The 22,250-nt window shown below is 40.6% G+C and overlaps 1 protein-coding gene across 1 annotated transcript in view; it reads left to right on the top strand.

The window, feature by feature from the left end:
* Positions 1-22,250, top strand: part of IGF2BP3 (insulin-like growth factor 2 mRNA binding protein 3) — a 108,427-nt gene that overhangs the window by 23,564 nt on the left and 62,613 nt on the right. The window contains exon 2 of the mRNA XM_010188173.1: positions 1-49. The gene's annotated coding sequence lies outside the window, so the exon portion shown is untranslated. The remainder of the gene's footprint in view (positions 50-22,250) is intronic.

Genomic DNA, 22,250 nt, shown 5'->3' with positions numbered 1-22,250 from the left:
GAGTCGGAAGCTTCAGATCAGAAATATCCCGCCTCACTTGCAGTGGGAGGTAGGAAGTTACTTTAAAAATTGCTATCTGTGCTTAAAACTGTGTTTGTTTCTCTCTTTATCCACAAGACTTTTCCCCTTCCCCCACCTTTCACTTGCTTTGCACACACCACCCATTCTGTTCTGGGGAGAAATCCTTTGGAAAAGGGAACAATAGAGCCTTCTAAGCAATTCAGATAACTGCCTTCGTTTCTGCGCTCCCAGTTAACCATAAAAAATGTTGAAATGGATTCTTTGGTGAATGCTGACTTCCTGATGTAGTCACTCACTTTGACTGAAAGCTCGTCCATTTTGGACCTTGCTGTTGTGAGTTTACTAAACTTAATACAAGCTCATATTTAAATGCTTGGCCAAAACATCTACAAAAGCAGAAATGTAATGCTGATCCTTTTTCTTTAATTCTTTTTTTCCTGTTTCTACTCTATAGTGGTAGCATTATGGCAAGTTGTTTACTCATGCTATTACGGTTATTGGCTCTCACTGATATATTGTATACTTGCTGTTTACACTCCACAAATATTATAATTTTTGCAGTAGATGGGCTACTGTGAGAACTGATTTGTTTTTTTTAACTGCTTGTGGGGTTCTTTTCCTACCTAGTATGTGTCTAAAATGTTGTTTGCCTATTTTACTCCTGATAAATCATCCTTTTGCCTGAAGGTGGGTGGAGGGTTTGAGGATAAAGCTCTGGTAGCGTTGTTCTCCAAGCAGGTTTGGTTTGCCTTCTTCATCTGACTTTCTTAGCTTTGGAGAAAAGAAGATGCATTGCTCTGTCTGACGTAGGCTGTCACCACAGGGTTTCTGTAAGATATCAGCCCACACTTCCTCTTATTGCTTCAGTCTGTCCTTCTGGTGTGTCCTGTCCATATAAGCAATTCATCTGCACTTCCCAAACCCTCAGCTGAACCATACCCACCTGATAGCTTTTATTTCAAGTTCATAATTGCTCTTTTCTGCCAAGTTTTTGGGAAGAGTTGTAATAGAAATGGTTGAGGGTGACTGAATTGAGGATTAACTTATTTTTTGCTACAAACTTCCTCTGAGGATTTTGTATGGGAACAGTTTGAATCAGAGCAGAGCCATATGATTCAGAAAAATGTGACTAAATGCAAATGTAAGCACTGTTGAGCAGAGTACATAAAAATGCTCATCCTTCCTTACATGTGTGTAGCTGTTACTGCTTGTATGTTACGGGTATCTACCATGTCTCCCAGCTGCTTCCTAATTTTTAAATGATCTCCCTCTCCCCATTGCTGCAGTTTCTGTGGTGACATCTGGTCTCAAACAGATGTTTCTTCTGCTCCGCCTGTTTAAAACACTCAGTCTTCCTAAAGTTTCCAAAGGAGTGTTAAAATTGTCCCTATTAATGTCAACCCAACCTTGCCTAGATGTCCTGAAGTTGCTTGTACAGTCATGACCCTTTGGGCACAGAATTTAGAGAAATGAGGTCCCAGAAAAGCTTCTGCAATACTTTTGCATTCTCTTACACCATCAGGGCTGCTTGCCAATTATGGTTTGTCCACAAACTTCCCTAAGTTTTTCTTTGTAAGTGCTGGTGGTCTGTCGCTTCTGCAGTAAGCAGGTAAGTTTTCTATGCTCTCAAAAGAGTGCTGATGACAAAATATATCAAAGGGTGATTAAAGTCACCAGAGAATTGTCTTATGCCAAGCTTACTTTGGGCTCTGGTATCTCTTTTTGATGCTAAAAGACCTTGGAAAAACTTCCTTTGAGCTCTGTTAAGAAACTTTTGGATGATTCCTTCTTAAAACAGGTCTTTCTTGGAACCAGTTTCTTGGTAGGGAGAGTAAGTTCATACATACAGAGTCATATTGAAGCAGTGTTCTTGCATAATGTTTTCTGAGGGGATGGGGTGTGTGTGTCAGCTGGAGACATTTTACTTAAATTGTTTCTTATAGTCCCTCTGTGGCAATCTTCTTGCCTCATTGCTCCTTTGTTAATTGCTTGAATCAAGGCTGACTTCTAATGAGTGTGAAATCCTTAAAATCAAATCAAAAACAACTGATGAAAGAGGTCTCTAGGTTAGGTCAGTCCATCAGCCATCATGTATGTTTGATGCTGAAATACTAAACACACTTGGGACCTTGCAACACCTTTCTTTTTACGGTGACATAGGGATATGTGAAAAGAACAGAAGGAAGATGAATGTTCATGTGAAACTTTTTTCTAGTACAACCATTATTAGGAAGGTTGCCTTGTCATTCTTTGCAAAAATATTTTCTTAAGACAATTATTTCAGCAGAGCTTGTTTTAGTGGTTCTTTTTCTTATAGAAAACAAACATTTCACATGGGAAGTGCTCCAGTGGTCAGTCTGTCACACAGTGGTACCTGTAAGTCCTGAGCCACATGGGATGGGGACCTAGCAAGGGTTTCTGCACACCCAACAGATACAGTGCTTGGTTTATAACAAATCACTCACAATACCCCTTATAAGAAGGAAGGCATTCACAGTATTCTCAGATGCAGCTCATTGTGTTTGGAGAAAACAGGTCTGGAAGAGCAGTAGAGGTGCTGGTGCCACAGGAATGTAGCTGAGCTGTTTGTAGTGTGAGGAGTAACAGAGTTTGGTAGTACCTTCCACTCCTGGACACCCCAAAGCATAGTACTGCTTCCTGGTTTTAAAGCCAGAAAAAGTTTAGGAAATAAACTGAAGCTTAACCTGAATTGAGAGTGTTTTGCAATATATCAGCTGAGGAAGGTGCCCCATTGTTGGTATAGGTGCTTTGTTCCATGCAGATGAGAGCTGGCTCTTAAGACTTGTGAAAGGCCAGAGTAAATTACATTCCTATTAAAACCTTCAAACTGTTTCACTGGTTTAGCTGCTTATCTTTCTAAAAGGAATGTGCAACTATTTAATAAAATCTAGGGCCCTTAGTAGCGTGCAAGAGGGAAAACATCAAACTTCAGTGTAAGGAAACCTTGACTTCTGCTTGGAAGAAACTGGGTATACTGAAGACTTGCATGGTGTAGGACACTTGGCCCATAGTTATTGCATATAGACAAGGAAATAAACACCAAGTGTAAATGACCACGGCGTAACATTCATTTATTAATTACACTTTTCATAAACCAATTACAGAAATTCAGATTAACTGTTTGCTTTTCTGGCTGCCTTTCTGGAGCAAAATTTCTTGACTACTTTTTTTCTTCACATAGAGTTACTGAAAAAAAATACTGACTGTTACAATCAGTCATAACAATTGGACTTGTAGTTGTTTCCTCTGGGTAATATAAGAGTTCAGTGTGTACTTCTCAGGCCATTATGGTGTAAGTAAAAAAGGTAAGATAACCCTTTTAGACCATATTCAGGGCTAAGTGGCAGAAGAAAGGGAGTTAATGACCTGCTATAATCTGCTGAGTTACTACACTGAAACAAAACCACAAGGTTACTATCCTGAAGAGCTCACTCTTACAGTGCAGCTGTAAAAGATAAAATTCTAATTTATTCCAGGGCATTCAAGGTGAAGTTTGTACAAAACTTGCCTGGTAATTAATTTGAACTTCACAAGAGTAGTTTTGGCAAGGTTCTGCAGGTTTCTGTGCCTGTGGGCTGGGTACTCTTGTACTCCTTGCTCAGCTAGGAGACACTGGAGGTGGAGGGAGGGCAGCATCTCTGAACTAAAAAAACTTAGGATTTGCCTCAGACTGAAATTGGAGTCCGGACTGGCAGAGGCACCATCCGGCACCATGTTCTCTATTCATCCAGGAGGCCATCTGCATTTCTCCTCCTTCCCTCACTGGGCTGAGTTTGAGGACTCTGGATCAGTGCCCATGTTCCATAAAAGGATCATCACTTCTGGAATGCATCATCTTACTTATATCCTGCTTGCGTATAAGGTGCATATAGAGGTTACTGTATCCATTTAGTAATTTGAAGGACATGTGCAGGAACAGATCTTACCTTTTATATAAATCAGTTTCACTTGTTACAAAGCTTGTCTGATGAAGCAAACCCTCAAAGAATTTGTGCACCTTTCTTAGTGATTGTATAGGTGGGTATAACTCCCTCCCAACGCCCCCTTTCCTCTCCTTACTCATCAAATACAAAGTTAAGATTGATGCTAAGAATCGTAAGTGAAGAGTTTGGCACACCACCTTTTCCTATTCTCTGCACATACCAGTCTCATTTCTTTCTCATTGGAAACAAGCACTCTTGCTTCTATGGTCTCTACAGAAAAGTAAATAGATCTCTCTTACTCTTGCCTCAGCTGAAGTCTGTAATGTACTGTTTTGACTCCTGATTTGTAACCACAAGTAATCTCCCACTTAGCTTGTGAGTATTCAGCACTGGAGGTGTATTTGCAAGACAAAATGATCCCTCCTCTAGAAGGAGGTTGCAGTGTGGTGATTTAAAACTGAAATACCTAAGAGTTTGTTTCCGATTCAACATGATGGGATCCAGGTAGAGCTCTTCTGAAAAGGAACCATTATGTGAGATGTCACCTTTTTTTTTTTTTCTTTCAAATAATTTTAAAACTGGCTTCCTTGGTGTAAAAGGCGCTTCAAATTATTTTCTTTCCGAATATTTTTTTCCATGTTTAGTGAATAAAGTGCTAGAGAACAGACTTTAAGGACACAGATGGTGCCAGAAACAGCACTTGCTGGCTCAGCAGGAAGGTAGCTGTTGAAGAGTTCCCACTTATCTTCTGTGGGCTTATTTCATTATCAGTTTGTGTGGAGCAGATAAACAGATACAGTGTTGATGAACTTCCTAACAAAAAAGGTAGACTAAAAGCCCAGCCTGTGGAGTGTGAACCTGTTGAGTGAGCAGAGAAGCAAGAAAAACCTTGTGAAATGTGTATTCCTAGCTTTGCTGTGAGACTTGCAGGTTGCTTTTGGGGACAGAAATGTGTGGGAAGGGAGACCTGATTTAGCACTTCCACAGGCAAAAGGATGTTACTAAACAAGGTTTGCTTTTTCCTCACTTTTTTAGGGAAATGAAAAACTAAGTCTCATAGTTATGCTGAGACCTCTGATGTTTTAGATTCTCCAAGCAGAAGTAGTAATGGAAAAGGATTTCAGGATCAGAGTTGCAACATGGGTACAGGTTCTGCATTCAAATTCCTGTCAATGCAAGACAGGTTTGAGCCATCTCCGCCCATCTGCATATTTTGTAAGATAACCTTCAGTTTCTTTAAGAGACTTGAGACTGATTCTGATTGTGGGTAACTGTTAGTAAGTCTTCTTACAGTGCATATAACTGTCCTGAGGATCTGTAGTAGCTTGTGTTAGTTCTTTAATTAAAACTGCTGAGTGGTGTGAGGTGCGTTGTTTATTTGTTTGGGTTTTTTTTAATCTAGAGAGGTAATGTCAAAAGCAATCTTGCTGAATGGCAACTGCTTATGATGCAGCTTATTCTTGAATATCAAGGATATGAAAAAGACAGGTGGGGGACTTGTGGGTTTTAAGAAAGGGAAAGTAAAATGTGAAACCATTGCAATTAGAAATAAATTTGGATTGTACAAAGCAGATATTTCACATGAAGAAAGATGTAAAGGGGAGATGCAGGAATGAGCTGAGCTACAATGAAAAGAATTCTAGACAGAAGATGAACCAACAGTAAAGAGGTTTAAAATGTATTGAAATATGATCTTTCACCTCAAACCTGCTCCAAGAATCCTAACTTAATGTAGTGCTATAGAAATAATGTATAGCTATAAAAATGCTAGCAGAATGCTAAGCACGTACAAATTATTTGCTGCTGCCTGCTAGGTGTGGGAATCTCTGGTAGGGATCTTTGTTTTCTCTGTCCTCCTCCAATGTGCTACATCAGGCACTAAGCTGTACTTTTTGCCCATTACTACTAGTCCCACTCAGAAGGAGAATGGGGAATATGTTTCACTCTGCTCTCTGCAGCAGTCTTTTACATACTTGAAGACCTATGATGTTTGGGGAGGGTTAAGGAGAGAGTTTAAGTTCTTTCAATCCTTTCTCAGGACCCTTATTTCCAGGCAATTAAGTCTCTCACTTGGGGATGTCTCATGAGGCTTCCCCAGAGCAGTTTCTGCAGTTTAAGAGCACTTTGAGCTCTTATCTTCTCTGGAACGTTTGCACTCCTATTTCATCTTTGTGCCATCTTCAAACGTAATAAACACAGACCTGATCCAACAGGTCTAGATATGGTGGTCTCTGCAAACCCTAGAGCTCTTTAGTGTGACCATAGACTGGTACTGACCATGACCTGGCAGTGACCACAAGGGCAACTTTTCAGCTGCTGTTGTAGTGTTGGCTGTGGTTACTTTATGAGTCTGTGGTAGAGGACAGTGTCAAAAGCCTTCTGAAGAGAGATTTCACTCCCCACAACCTGTTAATTACCTTATAATGAGAAACTTGCGAGATTTATCAAGAACTATGCACATCAAATAAAGGTTGGATGTTGATCACTTGCTTATTTTGATTCCTAACTACAGGATAGAGGGTAGAGCAGTCCCTGAGGCAATGCAGACCCCTTGGGCAGCACTGCTTCCTTCTGGTCTTGGATCTATACCCCTCCTGCCAAAGGGAAAAGAGAAGGTGGTCTTCCTTCCTTCCTTCCTGCTGTCTAATCTGGGCCCCACTGAATTACCTATTTTGCCTGAACTGTGTGTATTACCCATTATCTAGCTGGGTTTAGCAGCAGGTGAAGCAATCTGATATAGGGAAGTGACCATGCCTGTGGCAGACCACCCAGATTTGCACTTAAGACAACATACTGGCTTATGTTGGGATTTCAATTTCCTGGCTTAATTATAGGAGGTGATATTTACAGGTATATGTGAGGTAATAAACACCTTTTGCAGGTGTTTAAAACACAGTGTGGGAGTAAAGATCCTTGGGTAAAGACACAAGAAGTATATTTCTCACTTGGAATGATTTCTTCATGTGTGTTCGCTACAGCGGTGCTGAGAATCATCTTGCAGTTGTTGTAAACAGGGGTAAAAATCTAACAGGGAAAGTAATTTTCTTTAAGAAGTGGACAACAGCATTTTTTACTAAAAAAAAGTCAGGATCTTATTAAAAATAGTTGATAATGCCTTTATCAAATGTCTGCCCCAGTTTAAGAGTTAATATTCCAGGTGCTTCTACTGAAGATACTTTGTCATGCTTTTTTAATAGTTGTAGGCTTAGAAAAGTGCCGTTGTGTTAGTTAACACAACCTTTTTCTTTGGGAGGCTTGTATTGCAGTAGTTTTAGTACGGAATAGAGAAGTTAAAAGTGAGGCTAGGGCTCTGTTGTGCTAAACACCTCCTAGGAGAAATGGAAGGTAGTCTTCCAACCACATGAACTAGATATAATGCTATACTCTGTTTCAAAGAAATTGGAAGACTCACCAGCTCAGAACTTGCTTGACAGATACAGTATGAAAGTTGCTGCTTTTCCAGGTGGTCAAGGTGCTAAGTTGAAAGAATAGAGTGTGGAAGATTTTGAGCTTGTGCTGCAGAAAATGTAATGTCGGGTGGTTGATCAGGCAGCCACTTTGACTTGTATGGCAGAGGTAGGAAGATTGGCTGAGCAGCTTTTCCCTCCAAACTTGTTCCATTGTCCTATGACTGAGATGAGGGGAAAAAAAAATAATCTGTTTTCATGACTAGTTTTTGGTTTTCTAGGATAAACGCAGGCACAACCTGTGATCCCGTAACTTTTCAGAAATGTTCTAGTACTTGAAACAGCTGTTGGTGTGCAAGAATTTTGGCATTGTCACCACAGGGTTGCTTGGCTCTGTTAGAACAATGTGTTGCTCCCAAGCCTAGAATAATATGGTTACTTGTTTACCCTGTCACTAAGAGTGACTCCAAAACTTTAGAAATCTTAAAAGACATACAAAGCTTGCCCGGTTCAAAACAGTTTTTGGGAAACCAGCCACCAAATCTTACTTTTTACTTGCAATTCTGGAAATGTGCCTGTGAAGACCTTTGTTCCAGGACTCAGTTGCCAAAGTCTAACATTAGTCTATAATTGTTACTTATGGAGTCACTTTAATCATGGTGCAACCTCTTAATCCAGCATTGTGACATGTTGTTTCATAGAATTACAAAGCCATTCAGGTTGGAAGGTATCTCGGGAGGTCTATGGTTCAACTTTCTGCTCAAAGCAAGGTCTGTATTAAATTCAAACTACATTGCTCAGGTTTTTGTCCAGCCTTGGAAACCTCTAGGAATGCAGTTTGCACAACCTCTCCAGGTGACCAGTTCTAGGGATTAATTTTTCTATAATTAAGATATTTGCTTGCCTTATACCTGGTGAGGACGTATGTCATGTCAACTTAAGCCTCTTGTCCTCCCACCCTGTACCTCTGTGAAATTAACCCGGATGTGGAATCTCTGCAAGTCTCTCACCTGCCTGCTGACAGGAGCGGAAATGTGTCTGGGACTGGTATTGCATCTCTGCAGATAGAACTTGGGCTGGGTGCTTTCCTTAAACACAATGATAAAATAACCCACTGTTCAAACCACCCTGGAAGTGAAATAAGCAGCACGAATACACTGCTGATTTCATGTAATTGCATGATCGTGTTACTCTAATAGCATAAAAAATACCGCCAAGGGACTAGGTGAAAACTGTAGCTCCTGAAAACTCTTTCCATTTCAAATGCACCTCAGTTTAGCAAGTTGTAATGAAAATCCCAAAGTAATTTTTTGACCTATGAAATAATGTACTTTTTTGATAAGAAAAATGTACTCTTATCCCTTTGAAAGCTATTGACATAGCTTTTCTGTGTCTTCTGCATGTAAACTTAGTATCTCCTAATTAATTATTCATGCTGCCTGATATCTTAAATCCTGCTCACTTTAGTTTTTCCTGTGTAGTGAGGAACCAGTAGTTCTTACTGGTGTTGGGTCTTCTGTGGAAGCGCTGGTTTTAGATGCTGGGAGTGCAGCCCAAAAATTCCTGATGAAATTAGATGTCAGTACCTTTTTTTATTGGCATGTATGTCATGCTTGCTGGTAAAGTTAGGTGCTTCTATAAACAAAGTTGCCCTTTTAGTGTTGTAAAATTATGGTGATTAAGAAGATAGCTACTCTTGTCCTTCTCTTGGAGAAGCTCTGAACTAATTTCAGTTACTTGCCTTGAAAGATGTCACTAGCAGGGACTGCTCTTCAGACTTAGCAGCTGTATAATTTGAAAAGAATTGAAGGAAATGTATAAATGAGTTGTTTCTTAGGCAATAATAGGAGAAACGTTATGAGCTCTTGTTCATGGTAGCCAAAGGAATAGAGAAATGTTAACTTCAAATGGCCTCAATGATTCTTTTCTTAATCCACTTATTCAGTTTGTGCATAAAGAACATAAAGCCAGCAACACTGGGTCAAAAAAAGGTTTATGTATAGTCCTGTATCCCACCTTTGCTGTGCCTTGAGAGGAGTACAAGAATAACGGCAGGGATAGAGTGATAGCTCACTAGAGCAGTTTCCTGGCTTTCAGTGTTTTGCAGCCCTGCAGCCTACCGACCCAGAAATGATGCCTCCGTATTTGAGAAATTAATCTAGAGATCCTGTTCTTAAATCAATGCAAACACAGCATCCACAATATGCTGCAGTGAAGAGCTGCATGGTTTTAGGGCATGTTGCAGGAAGAACCATCCTATCTCATGTGCTTTGAACTTTCATGTGCCTTCCAGCTTCTGTACCGGAGAGAAGAGTCAGCAGCAGTAGCTCCATGACCTTTTCCTCCCTCTCTACTTCCCTTAGTATTTTAAGGGCCTTTATTCCTCATTTGTTTTAGGCTGAAGACCTGTAGTCAACTTAGTTGCTTTTGTGTGGAAGCTGTTCCTTATTCTTTGATTATCTTTGTCCCATTCTTGGGAATGCTATTAAGTGATTTCGAGTTCAGGGACCAAATCTGTACAGAGTTACGTCATTCATTTTTGGGTTATTTCATTTCATGATGGTAGATGCTGAAAGAGACCTCTGTGCATGTCTTGGTTCCTGCTCTTAAAAAAAAAAGTTATTTTTTTTTAAAAAAAACACAAAACAAACAAAACCCACTCATGGAAAGCTAATCATTGGAGTGGGATTTGCTGCTTATGTCTCAAGAGATGAAGAGATTTCTGTTTTTTATGATAGCCATGGGAAAAATAGACATTATCAGTAGTGCAGAACCTCCTCTGGGCTTGTTGCTGGTTGCCAGAAAATGTTACATTTGAATCATATGCGCACCACATGTTGACCTAGCTTTATGGAACTGGCTTTTGTGTGGAGGGAGGGAAACAAAATGTGCTCATTTCCAAGGGGCTGGCTAGTTCCAGCCTAATTGATGCTGTAAAGCAATGGTAGTCATCTCTCCTCACACTAGTGCTTGGATGTGTGGGGTTTTTTTGTCGTCTTCACTAGACAAGTTGAAAGTGGCTCTTGGGCTACCTCTTTGAGCAAGTCTGAGACTTGCAAAGGCTGTGGCGCTGCTACTGCTAGAAGCCTTCGATTTCATTGCTACTTGTATGAGCACACTGCTTTGTTGCCTCTGCATTTCCTTTCCACAGTGACCGTTTTGGTTGTAGACTTGAACTCAGCCGTTGAAGACTGAGGCTGCATCCGTGTCTCTTCTTGCAGCTCCTACTTGCATTTATCTAATATAACAGGAAAGTCTTGAGTTGTTTCTTGGACATTGGGCAAGAGGAACAACATAAGCTCAGCTGCAGAATCACCTGCAGGAAGAGGGAGATGCGTGATCAAGGCAAGCAGTGAAGCTATTGTACCAAGCAAAGGGAAATGCCACGGGCTTATGGAAAAGGCAAGAGATGCCAACACAATCTGCACCTGCATACTGACACTTCATCCAGCAGCTAGCACTCACTCCGAGACTCTGGATGCTGTGCTGGGTCAGGTACTGGCTGCTAGATTGAGGCCTTGGAAAGTGGCAGTGAGGACATGAAGAATAGGTGGGAGATCTTTAAGATGTAGATGAACACCAACCGAGAAAAAAACCTGCTGAGGTGGGAGATGAAGTTGTGTTAATGTATTTCCTTTTTTAATTTTTTGTGTTTATTTTAAAGCCTGAAGCTCCCTCTGATCCTGTTTCTCAAATAGGTAGCCAAGTACATGTGGGCAGGGAAGGAAGGGAATATAACTTGAAATAGCTCCCTTATTTTCAGATGCTTTGGATGTTGTGGCAATCAAAGGAGGGGATGTGACAAAAAGCCATCAAAACCACTTCTAAGCACATGCCTTTTAGTGGAGCAAATGAGCAGGATTTTTAGAATATAATGCAAACAGGAAATCACTCTGAAAACTGTAGCCCACCATTAACTTGTGGGGGAGGGGATATATATTAAAACTATCCTTGCAAACAGCTGCCTTGTTATAAAGCCTAATAGGGGACCGAATGCATGTGTAAGAAACTGATCCAAATCAACATTTCTTTGGACACCTTTTATTGGGTGTTTCCTTTTTTGTTGCTCCTAGTAATAGAGTCAGGCTGTTATGTGAGTAGTAGATAGCTCGCTATTCATGCAATGCTTTCACTGATTTGTTCACATAGTACCCTTGCTGAACTCAACCAGTGTGAGTAGCAACCAGGAGGCCAACCTCAACTATGTACTTTGAAATACAGGGTTATAATGATGTGGCAGTGGCTTCTAGGTTGATGTTCCTTGGTTCTTTGTCACATTGGATGTATAAATAAATCTGTAGACTTCATCTGACTGCAAGCAGCAGCTGTTGGCCTTTTGGATGTGGTCAGAGTTGCGAATTGGCTGTTGGTGTGTACTAGTATTCTTGCATAAATTCAGCAGGCTTTTGGTCTTAGGAAACTTTCATGTTACCTTCTCTTCTGCATACCTTTCTACTTGGCATGTTGTTTTCTGGTAACTGTTTCTCTGTCCAAATTTGTAAAAATCTACAGGAACCATTCATGTGAGCTTACACTGAAGTGATGTTTATTACATCCCAGCTACAGGAGTTTTGATTTTTTTGAGTATGGGATTTGTGTGGCCCTATAGCATTCTTGCAGCACAGCATCAGTTCATTATCCCTAACTTTGATTTGTGGGTATTGGCTTTTGAACCCCAAATGTTTGCTGGTTTAGGTTACTATCACAAATTGGGATGATCTGTTAAGTACTTGAGTGACTATGTCTTTATAGGGAACTTTCTTGTCCCTTCATATCATCATTGTACTAACATTCAGGGATTAGCGTGTGTTGTCATCCATCAGTTGGCCTGGGTTTCATACCCAGAAGGCTCCTGTTCCTGGTGACACCCTGTTTTTTAAACACATACTAGAAGAAACAGTGTACTGAGGGCAATACTGAAGACTTCTGAAGCAGCTTCATGTGGGGAGTGCAGTGGGAGCACACAGAGGGAATTCATGCTGGATTAGAGATTGGGCCTCTTCTGACTGTGCAACCTCCAGTGAGTTGTGATGGAGTATGAACACCTTTAGGGATGTATGCAGATGGCTGTATAGCAGATATGAACTTCTCTTAGCTATGGTGTGTATGCCCCCTGCAACCAGCCTTCAGGTCACTGAGATCCACAGCACACTGGCTGTGAAATCCATCGAGGAATCTAGGAGGAGGGTGAAAGGACCACAGAATGTTTCAGGAGAGAATCTCATTTTTTTTGCCAGCTCAGGAGCTGAGAGGGAGAATAAAACAAATCTGGTGTTGCTGCTGTGTGTCAGTGACAAGTGACCATGACTTGAACTGAACCACTTTGCTGTGTGACTTCACTTCTGGTCTAAGTCAATGTCCAGTCACGCCTTTGGACTTCACAGAAATGCACTTGGTGGTGACTGTTTTGTGTGGTCATATGTTAGGAAAGTAATTTCTGTCTTCGTGGAACAGGATAGCTCTCAAAGTGGTGTCCTTATCTGACTAATGAAATACGTTAAGCTGCTTCAACATTAAGTTGTGGTTTTAATCACAAAATGGATGTAAGCTATGCAATGCTTTTTTTCAGCTTGTCAAACTGTGGTCTTGCAGCTTCCCTGGGTTGTGCGAGGTATTGATGTGCTTCCAACTGCCCTGCATGTCAATAGTTCCTCTCAATTTGGCAAAACCAACCTGTTTAGTGGCTACTCCTCAGTTTGATTTGTCACATTTCAATTATGAAGCTGCTCTTAATTTCTCTGCCATTCAGACAGTGCATTAATGCAGCTTCATAGAGGTGAGCCAAGCAACAGGTCATTGAAACTGTAAGGTGTAAGGGATATTAGGGCTGCAGCCTCTACTATCCTTGGGCTGTGCTGACTGCTCTGCATTGCTCCCAATCCTTCTGCGTGGTGTTGGCTTCCGAGCTTTGTAGGATTGAAAGCACTACTCTACTGCTATATGTAGCATGTTGGATGTCTTATTTTCCGCATGATAAAGAAGATAAGATGTTGCCTTTTGCATTTTTGTTGCACTGAGTTTAGTAGTTGATGGGAGTTTAGCAAATGCAGAAGAGACCTTCTGGCTTTGAGATTTGAGAGGGAGTTCATAAAGTCAGCCTGGCCATTTGTGCTTTCCTGTGATGGGGTAGTGGTGAACCTGAAAATCTGCCACTGGAGATGCCAGGCTGCTGATGCAAAGCTGCTGGGAGCTGACCCCAGGCTTCTGCAAGGCAGGAGATGATGTCCCAGGCTGAGGGACAACAGACTTTTAATGGCAGAGCCCAGAAGTGCCTGGGGTGCTCCTTTGCCAGAGATCACTGCTGCTGTTCCTGAAAGCTGTCCCTCACAGTGCCCTGTGCCAGGAAGAGTTGCCCCATGCATTCCCCTGTTAGTGTGGTCACAGATGTGCACTTCAGCAGCATCTCTCCTAGTATTTTTAAGGCCTTTTAAAGTATTTTTAATAACCATGAGTACCACTGGATCAAATATATAAATGAAAAAAAACCAAAAACCACAGAGCTTCTGACTTTTAGCAGAATTTGCCCCTTCAGAGAAGCAGGTGGTACAGGTTGTGTGAAATGATGGAGTACATCTAACCAAATTCAGGTGGTTGGGTTTGGGACAGAAGAAATTTCCACCTTGCAAGTAATAGAAAAGGTTGCCTTCAGTCTCAGTGGGAAATTTTCAGTGAGTGATGACAGAGCTGGTGCATAAAGTCTAAAAGTGGCACCACTGACTTTTCTGCCAGAGCTCTGTGTGTGTGTGTGTGTGGGGGGGGGGAAACCCCTTAAAAAGCCCTCCTGACTCCTGCAGCACATCAGCCTGGTTTACTGCTGCTCCTCTGAGTCAGGACAAATACGCTTTAGCTGTAAAAGTGAAGAGTGTGAAGTTTTTGAAAGTGTTGAAAAAGAAATACTTCTAGAGAGTATTGTTTCTAATTGGAGCAAATAAAGGAACCAACTTACTTTGAGTTTTGTCTCATTCAGGCAAGGGTAAGTTCATAATCAAGTTAGGGATTGTTTTAATAATAGGTTTCAGGACAGTGATACCATCACATTCAAATTGTGACTAACAAGTTAATTATAGATACTGTATATTAGTTCCGCTTCTCTTTTTGACATCTTAAAATTGGCAAAAGAAAAATGTAGATTATAAAAAGATTGAAAATTAAAGTCTTTAGCTGAATTCCAACATCTCATGCACACTTAAACTTTAAAAAATGCTTTTAAATAGATCTTCCCAGACTGTTAGTCTGATGCCAGATGAACAGTTCAGAGGTATTTCTATAAGTTAGAAAAATTTAAAGCGAAACTTTACAATGAGACAAATCTCAAATTTTGTCTACAAAGAAGAAAAGTTAAAAACCAAAACCCCTGCACAAATCAACCGACCAAAACCACCTTCTCTGCTTGCATTTAAACCTCCTAATAAGGTTCTGATGTTGATGTTAGTAGAAAAGCAAGTGACAGTGATGCACACAGTCTTGTTGCACACTGGAGTTTGTTTTTTCAGCAGGCAATTTGGACTATGGCTTCTGGGCTTTCAAACTATTGGGTGAGACTTCATATCTGAAGGTGTACTGCCCCAAAAGAAGACTCTCAGCCTGAGAGCCAAGGTCATCTCCTTTTCAGCAGATAAGAGTGTGCTGTAACTCGCATTTTGCTTTTGCTTCAGCTCACTGTTGAAGGAAGTTGCTTTCTTCTTTTCCCCCCCTCTATTCTCTAATCACAGCAGCTACATGGTAACATCCTTAGACTGTATTCTCTGGCTGCTGGAAAGCATCCTGGGATTTGTTGGACATGCAGCTTTGCTGGGGCTCTTGCTTCCATCAAAGACCAGGGCAGGGGTGGGGGCAGAGGGCATCTCTTATCCTCACTCTCTTTGCTGGAGACCAGTGTTCAGTAACGGGGAGGATGTTTTATGAGCTTGAACTAAAGAGTTTTGGATCCGTGTGTATGGATTTTTCTTGTTTTAGTGGTAACCTGATGCCAAAGATGTAATGCTTTCCAAATCACGTGATAGCAGAAAGCTGGAGGGTACAGAGACTGCTACCATACCAGCAGTGCTTGAAGATGCATATAGCATTGGGCAGGGGGCGCATCTCAAACCTACTCTTTTTTGGGGATTATGGGGAAGTAGTAGTCATGTATTAAGAACATGACTTTAAAAAGTTATAGAAACTCCTTAGTTGTTTGCCTTTAAGTATTTCTTATACCTACAATGTTGCAAACGTTACTTTAGACTTAATAGACTACTTCTTCACTAGCAACTTTGTGGATGCTTTCTATTAATTCAGTCTAAAACTCCTGCTTCTATTTCATTTTAACAAAAACTGGAATTTAAGTTTCTAAATGAAAAAAAAAAAATCTGTATAATCAGAACTGCAAGGAAGTTTTATATTGTGCTGGTCAAAGGAGGTATTCTTAATACAAAGCCTTTATATTACCACAACAGGAATCTTTGTGCCTTTTATAAGTGTCAGCGTGCATATTAGATGCACACAAGATCCTAAATTATTAAGACTTGGTATGTTGTAGTTATCTTGTGAATAAAGCTATAACCTATAAAATACTCAGCCTCTACCAACTGTTTGTGATGCATTAAGTATGCAAAAATCCATGAAACTGAATATAAAGGAGGGAAGTGACCATAAGTAAGCTTATATAGCTCCTAGTTCCCTATTCAGTAGTATCAGGTTATACTGTCCAATGGCTTTAGAAGCATATCAGTTGAATGCTGGAGGGAGAAGAGAAAATAAAATTTATCAGCACTATAAATGCTTCCTACAGAACTGATTGTGGGTTACATAGTCTTGCAAATCATTTTTGAAATCAAATTTTAGCAGGATTTCTTGCAGTTCTGAAGATTACCTGTCTGATCAGAAAAAAACATGAGCAACTCTTTCCTTGTTTATGCCTTTCAAGGTCTACCTTACCTTGTGTTCATAAAACTGTTTTTCTTACCCCATGACATGTAGTGTTACTTAACAACCCATCAGCTGGCCATAACTAATTTCTAGTGATCAACACATTATGCAATGCTTGTGTTTTTTCTCGCCAAATTATGGTGACCGCTCAGAGGTAACTCTTGTGGTTATGTGTTTTAACTTCTCCATTATTTCTGCTAGCAATTTAATTCATCTCATCACTGCCTCTTGCATGCTTTTGTGGCTTTGGCGTATCTAACAGTGTATCTTGCAAAAGTGTGGCTTTTCATTTCCTTCTGAGAGGGATCCAGATGTAGCAATGCTGTCTAAGGAAATCCTGCTGCTTGACTCTGGCTGCAGCTATAAGGGGGTCATTAACATGATCTGAGCTCCGTTCTGCTGCACTGGGCTATTGTAGCTGTTGTCTCCTCTGCTGTATATCTGTTAAGTAGCCAATCCCATAGCAGCTTATCAGTGAGAAGAGCTTTATTTCTGGGAGTAAGACATCAAAAAATTGCAGAGGAACTGTGAGAAATTAAACCATAGAGCTTCCTCCTTTCTGTTTTCTTGGTACACAGGATATATACAGTAACGTTGGAGTCCATATGAGTGTTAAATTTGTTACTCCTAAGGCTTACTTCATCAAAATGATCAACTGAGTACTGGAGGTACATGTGCTATCACCAAAATACACAGAGAAAGCATTCTGTAGGCTGCAGGTACTGTGGTGCATACAGCTTGTGCTGAAATGGTGTGATCCACGCTAAGTCTGTTTTGGGATTGTCAAAAAGTCATTTGAATGAGCAGGACATTTGCTCATTAATGGATGCCCTGCAAAAGGGTGGTGATATTTTAGTGGAATCTGGGGTTGTCTGTGGATGCAAGACTCTCCATCAGTGTCAAGGTATTTCTCATGTGTCTTCCTAGTTCGGTTAAGGTGAGGAATATGGGGCTTTTTTTAAAAGTATTTCTCGATTGTGTTGTGCATTTAGAGGTTCCTGACAGTGTCCCCTGTAGCTCATGAAGAGTTCACTTCGTGTTTTGCAGCTCTTCACAGCTCCTCCTGCTGTACTGTAATATATCTGTGCTTCTCGTGTTGTAACGTGTTGTGTGGTGCTTTGTTACCAAGGTTGCCTCTGTTATCCTCCCCTGCTTTCTCTGGGCTCTGCTGCAGTTGGTGGGGCTTTGGCAGGGTGTGGAGATGTGGTTTCCATCCTGCAGGAGTCCTCTGGGTGAGTCTTGAGGCGTGCAACCCTTCCTGCCATGGGCAGGCTCCCCGGGTTCGGCTGAGGCCGAGATGTTCCTAGAGTGCGAATGCTGTATTTTGTGTGTTCTGGATTGAGAGTCTGCCCGTTTGGCTACACCCCTCCCTCCTTCCCTCCCTCAGCCGTGGCCCAAAATAAACATTGTGCAAATCATGTGTCCCTCAAACAAGCAATTGGTGAAAATTGCTGTGCTTCCACTGAGATTAAGACTAATCAAAGTGGGCAGCGATTGCAGGAGTTGGGCTTTGCTTGGAGCTTGCTCTAACAAAGTCTTTGCTGCCCCATGAAGGCATGGAAAGAATATGAAATGACACAACCTACAAAAACGTTACCACTAATTGCTTTTTATGTTCTTCTGCTACACCACGATCTCTCTTGGTGTCATTTATTTTGGTGGAAAGCCCTTCTGGTAAAGAGGAAAATTTTGTGTAGGCTAAGTAAGTAGGAGACATTAAGTTTTTGCTGTGAGCTGAAACAAAATCTCTGTGGTAAATGTACTTTAAAATTGACATTAGTGAGCAAATCTTTTAAAAAATTAAATCAGGGGGCTCATGTGTGCCTCTAATTAGTTTAAGAAGGAAAAATAGTTTGTATTGGAAATGTATGCAGCTTCATTTTATGAAGTCTAGTTTACTCTGTGAATAATTCCTTATAAATATAGTTAGTGATTTAAGAGATGACTCATTAATGGCTTAAAAGCAGTATAGTAAAAATGAAACTTGGTTGTGTGTGTGAGCTATTTTTGTGTGGGGTGTTGGTTTTTGGGTTTGTTTTCTGGTTTTTTTTGAAAGTTATTTTGGGAATTAGTTTCAGTGGAATCCTTCTAACCGTTCTCTACAGCATAACCGTGGCTCCCTACCTCCCTGGTTTTCTCGTTGCCTTAAATGCTGCAGCAGCAGCAAACTGGGAAATGTTGATGTCAGGAAAGTAAAGTATGGGCAAATGTACAACTTAAATGAAGGGCTAGAATGAAGCTTTTCTTAAATTATGGTACCTTTTGCTATTTGTTGCAGTACCAGACTGTATCCTCCTACTGTACTGAAGTCATGATTAAAAGCCTGTACTTCTAACTTCTTCTATATCACCTCAGCGAGTGAGGTTGTTGGCTTGTCTGACCTAACACACAGTTTTCCTTTCCTTTATGTTTCAGTGATCTTTGGCTGACCAATTCTATCATAAGCAGGAAAATTCTTCTTCCTGAACATTGGTAGTAGTAACCTTAACAATAAGAAAATACTCAGCTGTCATTGAGCTTGAGAAGAGTTAAAGCTCTGCATAATTTCTTACATTTGCTGTAATACCAGTTCTTCAGTGAAGCTTCTTTTTATGATTAGTTATGTAAACCACTCTGTTTTATTTGGCACTTTACTGAGAGCATTTGACTTAAAAGCAGTGTGCATATCTTCTAAAATTTGCATCAATATAGGAATTAAGTTACACTGATAAATTTGTCTTTAAATTTAAGAAGTGTCACTACCTGTCCATTCTACGAATGCCTGCCTATGCATGGAGCCAGAGGATAAACAACTAGTGGTTCATGCTTAAGCAATGTATTTCTTAAGAATATTGTTGCCTTCCCATCTTCCAATTAGCAGATCTTAATTCTAAAGATAGGCATTTACACTGGGCTTAAAGTGACGGGAACTCCAAATTCAGTGACTCGTGGGAGGTTCTAAACCAGTCTGTTTTTTTCTCAGCCTTGCCTCTTCATGTGTGTATAATCGGGTCTTGAAATCCATAATGCTTTTCCATTATCCAAAAAATGTAAATGGCTTTGGGTGAAACTTCTGTCAAACTCTCTGCTCATCTGAAGAAAAAAAAATCCAAACTGAAGCAACCACATTTTCAGAACACATCCAGTGAAGATTTGGAGTATTAACTGAGGTATTAAAATAAAACATCTGCCTTGTATAACTCTGTAATATTTTACTACTGTTAGGTTAGAAACACTGAGCCATTATTTATAAGCAAGCTGTTGACTCATTGGACACTCTGCCCGTTAGACACAGTTTTAGCAGATGCCGGTGAGAAGTTAATGCATTTTGTATTACGACAGGTAGTTCTTTAAAATCATTATTTGCTTTATTTTTCTAAGCAAATTAGTTCAAAATTAAGATTTTGGATTTTTAAAATTCCTTAGTAGTTGGAAGCAAAGTGGAAAAAGAACCATAAGCATAACCTTGATTCCTCAAACTTCACACAACTATATCCCTATTTCCCCTTAATTTTTGTACTTTGCTGCTGCTTTGGCCTTTGCTGCTGCTTCTCTTCCTTGCATCCACACCTCTTCTCTGTGGCTGCCTTCCCAGCACAGTGCAGCGCTGACCAACTTGCCTCCCATGTGCAAATCCCTCTCTTGAAGGGGACCCAGAGGGACAGAGCCGGAGGGCTAGAGTCACTAGTGGGCTTTGCTGCTGGCAGGGGGCTGGAGTTGAGGGTTAAAGGTGGCCTGGAGTAAGGTGATTTGGGCTTTGCATGACTGGGAGGGTTGGGGAGAGAAGGGAAAAGGCAGCCATATGCAACACTTGAGATCGAGATTTTTAGGTCACTGTGTAGCACTGCAATTAGTAGCAATCTCCACACACAGCTTGGGTGTGGAGGGCAGATTACCCATGCCCCTGACCCCTGGGCTCTGGGTTTTAGCTGGCGGTTTTCTCTGCCATTGTACATCCGAAAGCTGAAGAGTTGGACTCTCCAAACTGCGGCCATGTGGATGCTCACTAAACAGCCATGATGGACTAGTTTCTGAAAATGTAACTTGCGATTTGTGCGATGACCTGAGTAATGGCACAGAAGTTACAACTATGCTGAGATGCCTGGGGAGAGAAGCTCTCTGGTATTGAGGATTAGGTATATATCCCACTTATTTTAAACAGGCACAGAAATATCTTTTAACTTGGAACCGTTGGGATTTTTGTTGTTGTTTTATTCTGTTTTCCTTCGTTATTTTGGTAGCGTGTTCTGTGTAATGCGTTCTCTGCAAGCAAGTGTTGAAACTGAGATGATGTTAGGCAAACATCTGTTCCTATGGAAAATTAATGGGATTTATGTTGCTCAGCAGCTTATGTACTAATGCAGCCAAAAGAGATGCAAATATCTCCCTGCTCTTCCTCCCCTCCCTGCCAGTTGTGCTTGTTTGCCTGCTTTGCTGGCAACAATAATTTTACACATTGATTCTTGTGTTGTCCCTGTTTCTGTCCTAAGAAGAGCACAGTATGCAGGTAAGTCATAGCAGACAAGGCCCTATGAAGTGGTTAAACCACTGCTGTCGTTCTGGTAACCCTTTAGAGCCATGTCTGTCCCCATCTTGTGCTGTCCACTCCCGCCTTCCAACCTGCTTGCTGGTTGACCATGTCTTCTCTCCTGATCTTTACATGTATAGTACTGGATGTAGCTGTCACAGGTACTTGTTATTGGAGTATCTATAGTCTGGGGAACATGCTGGTCAGCACATAACACTTAAATTATCCTCTAAATTTTAAAAAGAAAAAAAAAAGTAAAGATATTCTTGGAAGTCCCATGTAAAGTTTCCTAAAATAAAACTTAAGGTAGTATCTCAAACTAATGAAACTGATAAAGTCAGAGTAGTTGTAAAGAGTTTCTATACAAGTAGAAAATTAAAGTGAACTGACTAGTTATGTTGAGGTTGTTAATTTTTTCTTCAAAATTGTCTCCTGATTTCAGTGCTAATAACAACAGAAAAACTTCCATTAGGGCTCTGGAGAACATGTGGCAGCTGATCTGGATAGCTGCTAACTTGATCTTTGTGTTCAGATTGAGCTGAGTATACCATGGGCTATTAATTATTACCTGCTTTGGTATTTATGTTCCTTGCAAACATGTTGAGAATACTGCAAACCTTGCAATTCTTGGTGGAACAGGTATAGACATAACTCTAAATGACAAACCAACTTTTGGGTACAGAAACCCTTTAGTACCCTGCTTTTCTAGCTTGTACCTTGGTCCTATTAAAATCTGAATATATTTATGTTGTATTTATTGCCATGGTTCTGGTGGCTTAGTGCTTCATAGTTGTCTTGTTCACTTACACATGGCCTATCCTTTTGCTAGCTTTCTGATTCAACCAGTGAGCATTTGGCTTTTCGACCTTGCCTCTGGCAAATAATTTGTTTAACTGCTTGTAAATGGCCTAACAGTAGCTCTTCTGGCACTCCTGTGCCACTAGAATGGAGGAAGAATGAGTTCATATTAGATTTTTCACACTTTAACAGTAGCCTTGTGCATCTTTTAGTTAGTCCTTGTTATCTTCCTCACTGTGTAACTTCCCTGGGAGAGTGATTAGATAGTTGTGTGTGTATAGATATTGCTTGAAAGCAGAAGGTTGTGTTATATGTATTGGTAAGCACATTTATTGTTTGGTAACTATTTCTATTCTTTACAGTATTGCATACTGTGGTCTAGATTTGGCAGTATTGAATAGTATTAGAAATGGTGGCCAGGATGATAAGACCTCTTGCTTCCTTCAGGTGACTCTGTACAGACTTTCATCTGCAAATGAAAGATTTTTCTGGGTTCTTTGAACAGCTGATGCTAGAGGTACTGAAAAGTTTGAAAAAGTCATAGTTAGAACTTAAAATAGAAAACAAGTGGGGAATGCAAGTTTTTTCACACCACTTTTTTTTTTCTAGTTCATGCAGATCCTTTAATTCTTGCCTATCTGAAATAATGGCTTTTCACTTGAAAGA

The sequence above is a fragment of the Mesitornis unicolor genome, unplaced genomic scaffold, assembly GCF_000695765.1.
Source record: "Mesitornis unicolor isolate BGI_N332 unplaced genomic scaffold, ASM69576v1 scaffold5167, whole genome shotgun sequence".
Taxonomy (NCBI): Eukaryota; Metazoa; Chordata; class Aves; order Mesitornithiformes; family Mesitornithidae; genus Mesitornis; species Mesitornis unicolor.
Note: the sequence above shows the minus strand (reverse complement) of the source record. Positions and strands in the feature narration are given on the sequence as shown.